General features: G+C 39.0%; 1 long non-coding RNA gene across 1 annotated transcript; it reads right to left on the reverse strand.

Annotated features, from left to right (window-relative positions):
* Positions 1-235: 235 nt before the first annotated feature.
* LOC138874601 (uncharacterized) lies at positions 236-3,209 on the reverse strand. The gene is made up of 2 exons (XR_011401627.1): positions 2,491-3,209; positions 236-725 (listed from the first exon to the last, which is right to left on the reverse strand). It is a non-coding gene; the product is annotated as an uncharacterized lncRNA (long non-coding RNA).
* Between the last annotated feature and the right edge of the window lie 8,176 nt (positions 3,210-11,385).

The raw sequence follows: 11,385 nt of genomic DNA on the forward strand, positions 1-11,385 counted from the left end.
AAATGAGAACTAAAACATACAAGTAACTCTGTCATCCTAAAAAACAAATTTCTCGCAATGAGATGCTACTAACAATGTAGAGACGTAAAGTGAAATCTTGGTGTTTAACTTTTCCTATATTCAAATTTATATACTTTCACATAAAGTGAACTGAGCAGCTGCCGAGAAAATCTCCTTTAGCTTTTCTAAACTTCCCGATAACAGGATAATAAAGTTTGTAACCTTGCTACACATGTACAAAATATTTGAAACTTCATTCTTCTTAAATTCACTTGTTTCAAAGACTACATATTTGTTTATTCATAAATCTTATCAACATAAAGAAAAAAAATCCACATGAACATTGCAATAATTTTATCACAGAATACAATAGAATTTCAATCTACTAACCTATTAAATAATCATTCAACCTATTGCTCACTTGAAGATGGTGATGAAGTCTGATCAAATACTGCACTTGCAAGATGCACGTATTTACTTTTTAACACATTATATTTACTCTATGTCCCTTCTAGGCGTCCTTTTAGTGATTCGCTATCTTTTTCAGTAGCATTTAGCTTCTCTAATAATGCAGCTTTCGAGGAGTTACCATCTTTCAACTCCTTAGCGATTATCCTACCACCAAATTCAACTACATGACTCTTGTGTTGAGGTCCAAAGCACCTCTCTACAACCTCAATATTTGTAAGAGACGATTCAAATTGCACCACTTCTTGGATTTTAACCTATAAAATAAAAGATTATTTAATTAAAATACTGCAACAGAGTAAACAAATGATGCAAAATAAAATTTATTAATAAACATACAAATTTTTCATTGGTTTCAGGTTCAACAAGCTTATTGTCCTTCTTACGAGTCTCAAAAAAAATACTTTCCACATCTAATGGGTTACCATCTTTACCTTCCTTCACATGAAAAATAAACAAGTCAAAGAAATCCTTTTAACAAGGATGAGGTTTCTTAATAGTTTGCAAGATTTACCAATTCATAAATGATCTCTCTAATTGACTTACTACCCCTACGATGAGGCATACTCAACTTAGACCTATTGACCAAGTTTCTTGCACTTTTTTCCTAAATTGAGAACTCATTGAAAACTTTATGGTTAGCCACTTAATATAACAAGATGTTAATAAATAGCTATGAAATCATACCTTAAATTTTTCAGTTAAAAAGTGCTCATTTACGGGCCATTACCAATCACTCTTGTTTACCCCATTTGGCACATCTCTTAGAGCATTACGAAATGGCTTAAACTTAATATTCTTGTGCAACGATCATCTATAATTTTTTCATAACTTTCTCATATGTTTCAAGACATGATCTCGTTGATCTTTTATATCATCAATGTCAAATTTGTCCTATAATATTCACAAGTATCAGTAAACATGGAACTTATCTTGGAAACTAGAAAATAAAAATCTAACCATCTATGTGTATCAAAAGAGATGATAAGTAGCTTATAAAGGTTATTACACGAGTTCTAATTGATAGAGAGGGCGGATTCTTTAATGAAAATAGTGAAAACATCATGAGTTTATATTTGGTTTGATTTAACTGGCAAAAGAAGGAAACTTATGCATAAATATACTTGCTAGTTAAAACGAGAGGTTAGACGAATTTGCAGCAGCAAATATGCATGCTTAGTAACTACTACTGTTAATTTTCAAGACTATATTCATCCTACTAACCACTTTACACTGTTGCCTTATTTTCCAACTTTTAATAAGCGAAAGGTTTACTAAAATGTTTTGGTGTTCTGAATATATGCTGATGGATGGTTCTTGAGACTGATGGTAATATTATTGCTGCAAAATTTATAATATGGACGATGGAGAACCCTTGTCTGAATAGGTAAGAAACACATTCTTTTTATTTCCGAATCATACTCTAACTATGGTACAATTCTCTCATATGTAGAATTGCTTTACCTTTCCTTGACTTCATATAAAAGTCCGTCGGAATTTCATATGTTATAGAACATGTAAAATAACATGCTTCAGAAATCTCATGCTCTAAGCTTAGTAGAACCATTTTGCAGTCAATATTTTCTATTCAAGTTTTGTAGTTAGAACTCTCCTGGATTTTTGCAAAATGCTCCAGCACCTTGTTTATCTTATAAAGAAAAATAATTATTTTGGTAATGTTCATAGTAAATTCATTTTCTTGTTAGCTAATAGTTAATTTTACAACAGCTACGCCACAGTACTGTATAAGACCACTTAGATCAGTACAGTATTCACAGAAATGCTCTAACATAGAACAAAATCAAACATGGAAGAGATTCATCAATAATATTAAAAGGACGGGACCCTAATTCAAATAGGGGTCTAATCAGTTAAAGACTGAGAGTGGACATGAAAAAGAGAGGCAATGTCACGCCTGTACAGAAAGAAAGAAATTGTGGTTACAGAAGAAATATTTTTCCATCTTCTTTCTCTTTTTCATCTAATTCAGATTGCAAGAAAAAGAAAACTGAAATTACTTACACATTTTTCAACAAAAGGGAGCTGTTGGGTATTCTCTGTAGCAGCAGCGAAGGCCGAAGGGTGTCAACAAAATGAGAACTAGAAAGTTGGGGTCATTTTCAGAACTACACCATGTGGACTGGGATGTCTATCACAAACAACTAAGGTTTCAACGGTGGAAACATGGAGAAAGCCTCTGTGATAATTCTTTTTACCAGAATTTCGATCTATATTCTTTCACTTATACAATAAGACACTCAAGCATTCCAGGCAGACAGTCCACAATTTTATTCTTGACAGCTCTACAAAAAAACTAATAGGGGAGACGCACTGACTAATTTAACGTATCGGTCATATTCTTGAATTTTAAATATTGATTAAAACGAGGAGTTGATGCTTTCTAGTACTGGACAAAGAATAAGATGCTTAGATCAGAATAATATTCATAGAAATGCTCCAACATAGAGCAGAATCAAATTTGGAAGAGATTCATAAAGAACAGTAAAAAGACGGATGCACAACTCCAATAAAATAGGAGTTTAGCTAGCTGAAGACTGAGCGTGGACACGAAAAAGAGTAGCGCTATCACGCCAGTCAATAAAGCAGGAAAATTGGTTTCTGGCTTCGTTGGAACCAGTAGCAGCATTACAACATAAACCAATTACCCTTACATAGGAAAAGTGAGAAATGTAACACTTCCAAAGAAAAAGACCATGCAATCAAAATAAGCACCTATGAGATGGTACCACATAATACAGAAGAAGCTACGAAAGCTGCAGCTGCCAAACAGTCTTGCCAATATTTATGTTTTAGTTTCCTGCCACTACTAGACAAGACTCCATAACATAGTTCAATATAAACTTGTATACTAATTGTGATTTTCGATTTTCATGTTGTATTTCATTTAATAATATCAAAATACTATCAAGTAAGCCATCATAAGCACCTCTATGCAGATAAGTAGGTCAATAAAATCACAAATTCACATGCCATTTGCACAAACAAAGAAAAGCATAACTTATTAAAAATGGAGAAGGAAAAGCTACCACACTTGAAAATTGATGTCACGACCCAGAACCCAACCTATCGCGATGGTGCCTATCGTAGTACTAGGCAAGCTGACTACTCAGACATTTCCAACACTTTCGACTTTGAAATATACTATAACAGTTTAAATAAATAAAAATCTCATAAGACGGAATAGAATATCATAACTCGATATATAATGTTTTTCAAAATTGGGGTGTCACTGAGCACATGAGCATCTACATAATGACATAGTCTAGCACAATGTCTGGAAAGTAGAACTGAAATAATAAACTGAAAGATAGGGAAGGAGAGTCAAGGCCTGCGGACGCTAATGTAGCTGCCTAAATGACCTCCGAATATCTGAACTCTGTGAATCAGCAACCGCCGTGACGGAAAATACCTGGATCTACACACGAGCTGCAGGGTGTAACGTGAGTACAACCAACTCAATAAGTAACAAATCTAATCTTTGGACTGAAGGTAGTGATGGGTTCTAGTGTTACAGTCCACATACAACATTAACAATATGGAAAATTATAGAAAAATATGACATGATATCTTAGAAATTCATAATCTACAAATAACGGTACAAGAATTTAGACATGCTTTCAGGTTTTGCAATAAAATTCAACATAGAACAGGGCAGATCCAGCTCCGGGTAGATCTAGACCAAATGCAAATAAAACTAGGGCAGATTCGGCCCGAATGTAAATTAATTGCTAGCAACTGCATCCATTGTGCATGTGCAGACTCTGGAGGGGCCGATCCAGCCCAAGCGCTATAATAAGCCAAATTCTGGTATGAATCAGTAAAGACTACTGCAGCGTGTAGCCCGATCCCATGAATATCACTCACAATAGACCATCAGAATCACTCAATCATTAATCTCTCCAGTCTCTCGAGCTCACAAGAATCATGATAATTAGCCCAAACAATGATGATATGATGTGTCAATAAAGGACAACAGAGACTTAGATATGATATGCAAAAAATAGTTGTGACTGAGTATAAAATGGCAAGTTAAGCAAATAGTTCAACATGTAATACGACCTCTATGAGTCCCAACAGTACCAACTCGTAGCATAAGCTGGATTTCTAGCATGATGGGCAACTCAATTTCTCTAACACATGGTGAAAATATGGGTAACAACGAGATTATTCAACTATACAATCCCATGGAATTGAGTAAGTCACAATTCTTAGGGTGAATGCCCATACGCTCGTCACCTAGCATGTGTGTTACCTTAACACTTATCACATAACACGTAACTCGGGGTTTCACACCCTTAGAACCAAATTTAGAAGTGTTACTTACCTCGAATTGTGCAAAACTCTACTCCAACAAGCATTTACCTTGTGAAACAGCCTGCGAATGCCTCGAATCTAGCCACAAACAATTCAATACGATCAACTCAAGCTATAAGAATCAATTCCAAATAAAAATACTAAGTTCTTAATCAAAAGTCAAAAAGTCAATCCACGGGCCTACGTCTCGAAATCCGAGGAAAGTTACAAAATCCAAACACCCATTCAACCACAAGTCCACCTATACCAAAATTACTCAAATCCGATATCAAAATCTTGATCAAATCCCCAATAATCGGTCTAAAGACTTTCCTCCATTTTTCCCTAATTTTTCAACCCAAATCACTAATTAAATGATGAAATAAAGGATATAAACATGGAATTTAACCAAAGCTAAGTAAGAATCACTTACCCCAATCACTCCCTTGAAAATCTCTCCAAGAATCGCCTCCAGTCGAGCTCCCAAAATCAAATTTGTGAAATAGGCTCAAACCCTCATTTTTGAAATATTTAAGTCTACCTAGATATCCTTAATCGCAATCGTGGATATTGCTTTGCGATCGCGAAGCACAACTCAACTACCCAGAAATTTAACCCTACGCAAACGCGTCAATCCTCACACGAACGCGAAGAACGGATTCCTTAACCTACATGATTGCGTCCCTTTCCGTGCGATCGCGAAGAACAGACGTGTGACCTTAGCTGTCGCCTCATATACTCAACGCGAACACGACCTTAGCCACGCATTTGTGAGTCATTACACCCCAAAACTACGCGATCGCAGTCCCCGTCTCGCAAATGTGTAGAACAAAGGCCTTCATTTCCCAATTAAGACTACGCGATCGTGGACTTGTCCATACGGTCGCGTATAAGGAAACTAGATTAGTGTACCAGAAAATTTCAGCAAATCTCCAAGTCCAAAATGAATCCGCTAACCATCCAAAATCCACCCGAGTCCCCTAGGACCTTAACCAAACATACTAACAAATATTAAAACATCATACGAATTCGCTCGATGCGTTAAATCACATCAAATAACGCTAAAACCACGAACCTTTGATTCAAGCCTAATGAACTTATGAACTTCCAACTTCTACATTCGACGTTGAAACCTATCAAATCATGTCTGATTGACCTTAAAATTTGCACACAAGTCACAAACGACACAACATACATACTCCAACTCCCAAAATCCCAATCTGAGCCCTGTAACCACAAAGTCAACTCTCGGTCAAACTTCTAAAATTCCAACTTTTTCCATTTCAAGTCTAATTCAACTACAAACCTCCAAATCACTATCCGGATACACTCCTAAGTCCAAAATTACCCAACAGATCTAACAGAACCATCAAAACTCCATTCTGGAGTTGTTAACACATAAGTCAATATCCGGTCAACCTTTTCAACTAAAGCTCCCAACCTTGAGACTAAGTGTCTAAACTCATTCCGAAACATCCTTGGAACCAAGCCAACTACCTGGCAACTCTCATAACAACCATTAAGCATAAAATGAGTAGCAAATGGGGGAACGGGGCAACAACACTCAAAACGCCCGGCTAGGTCATTACAACAGAAATCTCAATGATGTAATGTAACGACCCGGTCGGCCATTTTGAGAGTTGTAGCCTTCTTTCCCTATTTACTGCTCATTTTGTGCATAATAGCTGCTATGTGACTTGCTGGGGTACTCGTTTTGGGTCTAGAGGGATTTCGAAATGAATTGAGACACTTTGTCTCAAGGTTGAAAGCTTAAGTTGAAATGGTTGACCAGATGTTGACTTGTGTGTAAATAACTCTAGATTGGAGTTTTGATAGTTTTGTTTGCTCCATTGGGTGATATTGAACTTATGAGCATGTCCGGATTGTAATTTGGAGGTACGTAGTTGTATTAGGCTTGAAATGGCAAAAGTTAGAAATTTGGAAGTTTGATCGAGAGTCAACTTTGTGGATACGAGCTCGGGTTAGAGTTTCGGGAGTTGGAGTAGGTCTATGGTATCATTTGTGACTTGTGTGCGAAATTTAGGGTCAATCAGACGTGATTTGATAGGTTTCTATGTCGTTTGTAGAAGTTGGAATTTCTTAGTTTCAATAGGCTTAAATTAAGGTGTGATTCGTATTTTTGATGTTGTTTGAGGTGATTTGAGGGCTTGACTAAGTTTGTATCGGGACTTGTTGATGTATTTGGTTGAGGTCTCAGAGGCCTCAAGTTGATTTCGAATAGTTAACGGATCAAAAGTTGAAGTTGAGAGGTTGTTGAAGCTAGAACCTACTGGTGTAACAGCTTTCTTGAGAGGTTGCTAAAGCTAGAATAGTTAATGGCTTTCTTGAAGTAAGTCCCTTATGCTCACTTTTAATCAATAATTTTGTTTCCCTACTGATTTTCCCACCTAGATTTTGTGGTTTTGAGGTGTAAATTGGGAGTTGAGGCTAGGGATTTGGAGAGTTTGATTTTTGGATTTGGGTGGCAATTTAGTGTTGGATTTTGGTGAATTTGGTATGGTTGGGCTCGTGATTGAATGGGATTTTAGGTTTTGTGACTTTTATTGGGTTTCGAGACGTGGGCACGGGAGTCGGCTTTTGAGTCGACATTTGGATTTTGATTGATAACTTAGTATTTTCTTATGAAATTAATTCCTTTAGCTCATATAGATTGTATCGAATTATTTGTGGCTAGATTTAGGGCAATTGGAGGTCGTTTCGCGAGGCAAAGGTGTGTTGGAGTACAGATTGGCCCGGCTTGAGGTAAGTAATAGTTCTAAATTTGGTTCTGAGGGTATGAATCCCCATACTACATATACTGTTATTGGTGTTGAGATGACGAACATGCTAGGTGACGGGCGTGTGAGCATACTTCATATAAATTGTGACTTGGTCAATTCCATGGAACTGTGTAGTTGAACAATCTACTGTTATCCGTACATCCTCTATGTGTTATAGAAATTTAACTACAAATCATGTTAGAAATCATGTTTAAACTATGTGTTAGCATTGTAGGGACCCATAGAGGTCGTGTACATGTTAAATTATCTGCTAAATCGCTGTTTTGTACTCAGTCTAAGTTTTACTTGCATATAATATCTCAGTCTCTATTGTTATTTGTTGATACATTATATCATTTCTATTTGGGCAATTTTCATGATTTATGAGAGCCCGAGAGACTGGAGAGGTTGATGACTGAGTGAGGCCGAAGGCTTGGTTTTGAGGATATTTATGGTATCGGGCTGCATGTCGCAGCATGCTTCATTAATTTATCCCATGATTGGCTTGTTATAGCGCTTGGGCTGAAGAAGCCCCTCCGGAGTCTATACACACCCCCAGTGAGTGCAGGGACCTACAAAGTGCAAGTGTCGAGTGCTGAGTGACTAAGAGGAATGAGTGACTGAGAGAAATGAGTGATTGTGAGGTTGAAGTGAATGGGGGGACTGAATGACTGTTGCTCTGAGCGGATGCATTTGACTTTATTACTGTAGCACTTCAGCTGTCAAATATTACCGTCTTGAAATTTCTGAGAGATATTATATTCAGTTTCACTTAGACTTGACATGAATTAACTGTTTTGGCCTAAGTTGTTGAGCTTGAAATCATGCCTACCTTCCTATGTTGAAATTAATGTATTTGAACTATAACTGTGAAGCTCGTCACTACTTTTAGTCCTTTATTTAGTCTTGTTACTTACTGAGTTGGTTGTACTCATGCTAGACTCTGCACTTTGTGTGCAGATCAAGGTGTTTCTGCACACGGTGGGTGTTTATTCCTTTGCACAGTTGATCGTTTGGAGATTTTAAAGTGGCTGCCCTGCATTTCACAGACCTTGTTTCTCCTTCCTTATCTTTCCGCTTATTGTATTTAGTTTCGGGCTATCATAGACAGTATCTTTCCGATGTTGGGAATTTCTATATTGGTTTTGACTTTCGATCCGGTTTTTTGAGAGTTTGATGAATTTAAAATTGTGTTGTTTTACTTTTCATTTAAAAGTGTTGGAATCATTTCGAAGTGTCAGCTTGCCTAGTACCACGTTAGGCGCCATCACAACATGCTATGTTTTGGGTCATGACAAGTTGGTATTAGAGCCTAGGTTATATAGGTCTCACGAGTCATGAGTAGGTTCAGTAGAGTCTTGCGGATCGGTACAGAGACGTTTGTACTTATCTTAGCAAGGTTGTCGAACCCTTAGGAAACTTCACATTCTTGTATTCTTGTCATGCGGACTTGTTAACTGTAGTAACTAAACTTCTGTTATTCTATCTCTCACAGATGGTGAGGACATGTGCTACCGGATAGAACAAACAGCTACCAGTGCCACCAGTTAGGGCCACAAGAGGTCGAGGTCGCGGTAGGGGCAAAGGTGTAGCTCGTATAGCAGCAACTATAGATTTTCCAGTTGACCTAGTTCAAGAGATAGTTCCACATATGGATGATCTAGTGGGACCAGCTCAGGCACCAGTTGTGCCCATTGTGATTCTAGGCCTTCAAGAGGCTTTGGCTCAGATTCTGACTGTATGCACCAGCCTTGCTCATGCGGTATTAGTTCCGGCCACTTCTAAGGTCGAGGGAGGTACTCAGACTCCCGTTGCCCGTACTCCAGAGCAAGTGATGCAGGGACTTAGACACCGAGATTACTACCAGCCCAGTCGATTGCAGCCGATCAAGCCTAGGTGGTCCTCGTTATGACTGATGATAAGCAGAGGAGGCTAGATATATTTGGGATGGTTCAGCCTCCATCATTTAGTGGGGTTGGATCAAAAGATGCTCAGGGATTCTTGGATAAGTGCTAGCGGATTCTTCGTACGGTGGGTATTCTGGCGACTAGTCAGGTCTTGTTCACTACTTTTCAGTTTACTAGGGTTGCCTTCAGATTTTTGGAGGCCTATAAGAGGCGCAGGTCGGTCGGTGTAGTACCACTTTCATGGGGGGAGTTCTCAATTCTCTTCTTGGAGAAGTTCGTGCCACTTTCTCGTAGGGAGGAGCTGCGTAGACAGTTTGAAACCTTCGTTAGGAGGGCATGTCTGTGACTCAGTACAAGATGAGGTTTTCAGAGTTGGCCCATCACACAGTTTGGTTGGTTCCCAATGACAGGGAGAGGATTAAGAGGTTCATTGATGTCATTATATATCAGCTGCAGTTGCTTATGACTCGAGAGAGGGTATTTGGTGCTACTTTCAACGAGGTGGTTGATATTGCTCGACAGATAGAGATAGTCCGTTGTTAGGAGCGTGGGGAGAGGGAGGCCAAGAGGCCTCGTGGATCGGGTGGTTTCGGCGGTATTCCTTGTGGGAGTCAATTTTACCATAGCAGGGGTCGTTCTTATGCGCACGTCCAGATGGCTCGTCCAGTTCACTGTGGTGCATCAACCAACCATGGTTCATACAGTGCTCTTCAGGGTTCTTCATCTCTCAATGCCCATCCAGCTCAAAGTTCATCACGTACTCCAATGGTTTAGGGTTCATCTATGCCAGGTCTTTCTAGCAGTTAGCCTAGTGCTCGGGGCTCTCTTCAATCCCCATCACCAAGATCGGGAGTTTCTTCGAGTGCAGAGAGTTTGGGCATATGTGGGGGCAGTGTCCTCGCCGTCCGGGAGGTCCAGTGCATTAGAGGAGTCAGGTTACAACTTCCGCACCAGTTACTTCACCAACCGCCCAGCCAACTTGGGGTGGGGTCGAGGCAGCTAGAGGTCGCCCTATAGGGGAGGCTGATCAGGTGGCGGTCAGGCCCAATTCTATGTTATTCCTGCCAGACCATATATTGTTGCTTCAGATGTAGTGATAACATGTATTGTCTCAGTATGCCATAGGGATGCCTCTGTATTATTTGACCCTGATTCCATTTATTCGTATGTATCATCATATTTTGCTCATTATTTGGATATGCCCCGTGAGTCCATGGTTTCATCTGTTCAAGTGTCTACACTGGTGGGTGATACTATTGTTATGGATCGTGTATATCGGTCGTTTGTAGTAACTATTAGGAAATTGGAGACTAGAGTTGATCTTTTATTGCTTAGTATGGTTGATTTGATGTAATCATGGGTATGTATTGGTTGTCTCCATGTCATGCTATTTTGGATTGTCATGCTAAAACCGTGATGTTGGCAATGCCGAGGTTGTCAAGGATTAAGGGGAGATGTTCTCTAGACTATGTTCTCAATAGAGTGATTTCATATCTGAAGGCCCAGCGGAGGGTTGGGAAGGGTTGTTCATATTATTTGGACTTTATGAGTTTCATGCAGACATGTAGGGCATGCCGCCTGACAGTTGATATTGACTTTGGTATTGATTGACATTGTGCGGGACATTCAACCCATTTCTATTTGACCGTATCGTATGGCACCAGCTAAGATGAAGGAACTAAAGGAGCAACTTCAGGAACTTCTTGATAAGGGTTTTATCAGGCCTAGTGTTTTGCCTTGGGGTGCACCGGTTCTGTTTGTGAAGAAGAAGGATGGTACTATGAGGATATGCATCGATTATAGGCAGTTGAACAAAGTTACAATCAAGAACAAGTATCATTTGTCGCGCATTGATAATCTATTTGACCAGTTTCAGAGAGCGAGGGTGTTCTCAAAGATTGATTTGAGGCCTAGGT

The sequence above is a fragment of the Nicotiana sylvestris genome, chromosome 8 (assembly GCF_000393655.2).
Source record: "Nicotiana sylvestris chromosome 8, ASM39365v2, whole genome shotgun sequence".
NCBI lineage: Eukaryota > Viridiplantae > Streptophyta > Magnoliopsida > Solanales > Solanaceae > Nicotiana > Nicotiana sylvestris.